The 4,754-nt window shown below is 38.1% G+C and overlaps 1 pseudogene; it reads right to left on the bottom strand.

Annotated features, from left to right (window-relative positions):
• Positions 1 to 2,138: 2,138 nt before the first annotated feature.
• On the bottom strand, positions 2,139 to 2,949 carry LOC129477024 (small ribosomal subunit protein eS4-like; annotated as a pseudogene).
• Positions 2,950 to 4,754: the final 1,805 nt, after the last annotated feature.

Genomic DNA, 4,754 nt, shown 5'->3' with positions numbered 1-4,754 from the left:
GCCACCCGGTGGGGCTACCAGGCTCTGGTGCTGAGGAGTATCTGCAAAGAGTCCTGTGGTGTGATTCGTCTTCAGGTCTTCCAGCCATGGATACTAGCACCTGCTCTGGTGGAGGTGGCAGGGGAGTGAAGTAGACTTTTTGAGAGTCCTTGGCTATAGATATGTTTAGTGTGCTGTCTTTCTTGAATGCTGGTTATGCTAGCAGTGAAGTTATCACATGGATAGACTCAGGGCCTTCAGTTAGCCAGGATGTTGCAGGCAGTGGAATTAGCTGTTGTTTTCTTCTTCCTGGGAGCAGTGTTATTCTGTCTTGAGTTGCTCTAATGGCCTGAGTTGGTTGGCCTCTAGCCGGGATGTGGCACTTTCAAGAAAGCACCAGCTGCAGTAGTAGAAGAGGGGAAGGGAGGGGGAGGGAGGGGAAGGGAGGGGAAGAAGGGAGGGGGAGGGAGGGGGAGGGAGGGGAAGGGAGGGGAAGGGAGGGGAAGGGAGGGGAAGGGAGGGGGAGGGAGGGGAAGGGAGGGGGAGGGAGGGGAAGAGAGGGGAAGGGAGGGGAGGGGAAGGGAAAGGCAGGGAGAGAGAGAGAAAGAATGAAAGGAAAGAAAGAAAGAAAGAAAAAAGAAAGATCTGTAACGTGAAAGAGAGAGACAAATTGAAAATTAAAACCTAGTAGAACCAGAACTAATGCGGAAAAAAGAACTTTAACAAACAAAAAAGTATAAATCAGCCTTAGGGAGTAACAAGGTAATATAATACATCTTTAAACATCTAAGAAAGAGGAAAACGATGAAATTGCAAATATGATAGACAATTATAATTTGAAATTTTAGCAGAAATGTTAAAAAATAAAACCAAGTAAATATTTCAGGAAACAAAACAATGTAATTGGAATAGAATAGAAATGATAAAATATTCAGAAAAATCAATCCAGATGTCAACCATCAGACTATTAGGTATTCCAGAAAGAAAAAAAGAGAAAATGTAAGTAAAAAAATCATTAAATATATAGGATGAAGATCCAATTTGTGAAGAGAGTGATAATTTAATTTCAAATGCCTAATTTCTAGTTTCATTTTTTAATATTTTATTTTAAATTTCAGCTTTTATTTTAGATACAGGGAGTATATATGCAGGTTTGTTACATGGGGATTTTGCACAATACTGAGGTTTGGGGTAAAGATCCCATCACCCAGGTAGTAAGCATAGTACCCAATAGGTAGTTTTTCAACCCATGCCCTCCTCCCTCCCTCCTGCTTCTAGTAGTCCACTGTGTCTATTGATCCCATATTTATGTCAATGTGTGCTTAATGTTTAGCTCCTAAATATAAGTGAGAACATGTGATATTTCTGTTCCTGCATTAATTCACTTAGGATTATGTCTTGCAACTGCATCTATGTTGCTGCAAAGGACATGGCTTTATTCTTTTAATGGCTGCATAGTATTCCATGGTGTATACGTACCACATTTTTTTAAAATTAATCTACCATTGATGGGCACCTGGGTTGATTCCATGTCTTTGCTATTGTGAATAGCATGGCAATGAACATATAAATGCATGTGTCTTTTGGGCAGAATGATTTATTTTTCCTTGGGTATATACCCAGTAATGGGTTTTCTGGGTCTAATGGTAGTTCTGTGTTAAGATCTTTGAGAAACCTCCAGACTGCTTTCTATGGTGGCTGGACCAATTCACATTCCCGCCAATAGTGTATAAGCATTCTCTTTCTTCCACAGCTCACCAGCATCTGTTGTTTTTTGACTTTTTAGTAATAGCCGTTCTGACTGATGTGAGATGATATCTCATTATAGTTTTGATTTGTATTTCTCTGATTGGTGGTGATAAGCATTTTTTCATATTTGTTGGCTGCTTATATGTCTTCTTTTGAGAATATCTGTTTGTCCCCTTCTCTCATTTTTAAATGGGGGTATTTTACAACCATCTAATCTTCAACAAGGCTGACAAAAACGAGCAATGGGGAAAGTATGCCCTATCCAATAAATGGTGCTGGGATAGCTGGCTAGTCATATGCTGAAGACTGAAGCTGGGCCCCTACTTTTCACTGTACACAAGTATTTTTTTAATCATGCTGAATTATTTTAAATTATGTACAAAGATGTAACATGTCACCCAGAGACCATTTCACACACTGTTCTGTTTAGCCACCAGTCTCTTGTCTCTGTCTTTAGCAAAGGTGAGGTGGACACCCTTTCCTCGGGGAAGGTTTGTTGCCCTTGGTTTGTTGCCATGGTTTGTGCCATGGTTTGTTGCCCTTGCCAATAACAAAAAATGTTGGAAAGCCAGGTGGCAACGCTGTTGCCATTGGCATCTTTCACGTGAACCATGGCAAAATATCCAGGGTGCCTCTCTCTGTTGGTGATCACACCAATTCTTCCCAAGTTAGCACCTCCAGTCACCATACACTGGTTACCAGCATCAAGCTTGATGAAATCAGTATCTTGCCGGTCTCCAAGTCAACCTGAATGGTTTCATTAACCTTGATGAGGGGATCAGGGTAGCAGATGGTACAAGCATCATGAGTCACCAGATGAGGGATTCCTTCTGTGTCCACTAAGATTTTTCTCACTTTGCATAACTTGTACTTGACCTCCTCAGGTGTAATACGATGTACATCAGAGCAACCCTTGGTGTCATAGATCAGACAGAAATTGTCTCCCTTGTCAATGCTGATGACATCCATAAATCTAGCAGGGTAGGTTATGTCAGTTCGGACCTTGCCGTCTATCTTAATGAACTGCTGCATGCAAATCTTTTTCATTTCTTCTCAGGGCATACTTAAGTCTGTTCCTTAGGAAAATGATGAGGGGGAGACACTTCTTAGCTTGTGAGGACTGGTGGATTGACAAGGAGCAAAAACACTGGTCAATGTATCCAGCATCCAGTACTTTGGAGCTGCCACCCATTTCAGATGCTTCTTGGGACCAGGAACCATGACTGCGCTAGGCATGGAAACAGCCAAAAATTAACTCAAAATGGATGAAAGATTTAAATGTTACACCTCAAACTAAAATTCTAGAAGACAAATTAGGAAATACCCTTCTTGATATTGGCCTTGGCAAAGAATTTTTGGCTAGGTCCCCAAAAGCAGTTGTAACAAAAACACAAATAGACATGTGGGACCTAACTAAACTAAGAAGCTTCTGCACAGAAAAAAAAGACACTATCAACAGAGTAAACAGACAACCTGCAGAAGAAGAGAAGACATTTGCAAACTATGCATCCAACAAAGGGTTAATAACCAGAATCTATAGGGAACTTAAACAAATCAGCAAATAATTTCTAGTTTCTACTGGCACAGGAAATACAAAAAGGTACCACACCAATGCACATTATTGTGCAATATCATAATACCAGTGATAGAGAGAGGATGCACTAACTTCTAGAGAGAAAAACACTTCATAGGAAGGAACAATTAGAATAACATCATATTTTTCCACAGCAACATTTGGTACTACAAGATAATGAAAGATCTGATAGAATATTTGTTAACATTTGTAAATAGAAGAAATGATATGTGAAAAAACTGAGACAATAATTAACTCTAGAGAAAACAATGAGGTTTCAAAGGACAGGAAATGCAACATATTACACTGCTTTCTTATTTAGCAAACAATATTTGTATATTCACTGTAATGAAACTACATCATCAACTAATAATTATGATAAAGTACATACAATATAAGATATACTATGTATTTGAAGATGAGAGTTGGCATGAACGAGTTTACCTTCTTTTTCAAAATAATAAATTTATTATATATTTATAATTAATAAATCAAGGGAAAGAAATACAGTCATGTTACTTAGGTTTTGAAAAGTGAAGAAATTATGGCTAATGCCAGAAGATATAACTAAAAGTATTAATACTCCCTCTAAGCAGTTTAGAGAAGAGCAATGCAGAGGACACTGATTTCAAAAGAATCCTCTGATACTATTAATAATTATGTGCATGAATTATTTGATTAAAAATTAAGACATTATATCATTCAATATAATATTTAAAATAATGACTCTGTGTCCTGTGTCCTAGGGGCAGGCTTAAATCCTCTTTGGGGAAAGAAATGATCAGAGGGCTGCTTCCTTTAATTTTATCCAAACCAACTTATTTAAGTTTCACTAACTGCCATCTTTTGATCAAGGAATTTACTTTTCTTTTAAAGCAGAGTAACGAAAAGATAAGGCAACATGTACCCCCTTATTCATTTTATTTATGTAAATCCTAAACATACCAATGAAAGGAAAAACAGGCACATGCACACCCAAGATATTCCCAAGCATGCATTTCATTGTTCATTTTTATTCACCACCCACCTGCCATCTCCTCTACTCAATATCCCTTCTATATTTTAATCTAGTTTTTTTCTTGAGGTGCTATTAGCCAAACCATATGCTGTTCCACTGCTAATTGCTTTCCCTCTCTGTGTGAACAGAGCCCTGTGTCCAGCATGGTCAGGGATTATAGCTCAACAGCTAATTTTGCCTCTGGTCTACTTGATCCCCTTACAGCTGTGTTCTTGGCTTACTTTGCTTTGGTGTTCAAAAAATTACAGGTATCATAATATTTATTCTGTCATATCTTACCTGCATATTCATATATATTACTGACCAAGACATGTTCTTCTGATTTAGTACATTTTACTGCTATTAAAATACAAATCCAAATATTCCTAATCACATTGTTATAACTTTTCCTTTACATAATATCTAACCAAGAACCAAGCATATTTTATGTTGACC

This window comes from Symphalangus syndactylus, chromosome 2 (genome assembly GCF_028878055.3).
Source record: "Symphalangus syndactylus isolate Jambi chromosome 2, NHGRI_mSymSyn1-v2.1_pri, whole genome shotgun sequence".
Classification (NCBI taxonomy): Eukaryota; Metazoa; Chordata; class Mammalia; order Primates; family Hylobatidae; genus Symphalangus; species Symphalangus syndactylus.
The sequence above is the reverse complement of the archived record's forward strand: the minus strand, read 5'-3'. Positions and strand labels throughout refer to the sequence as shown.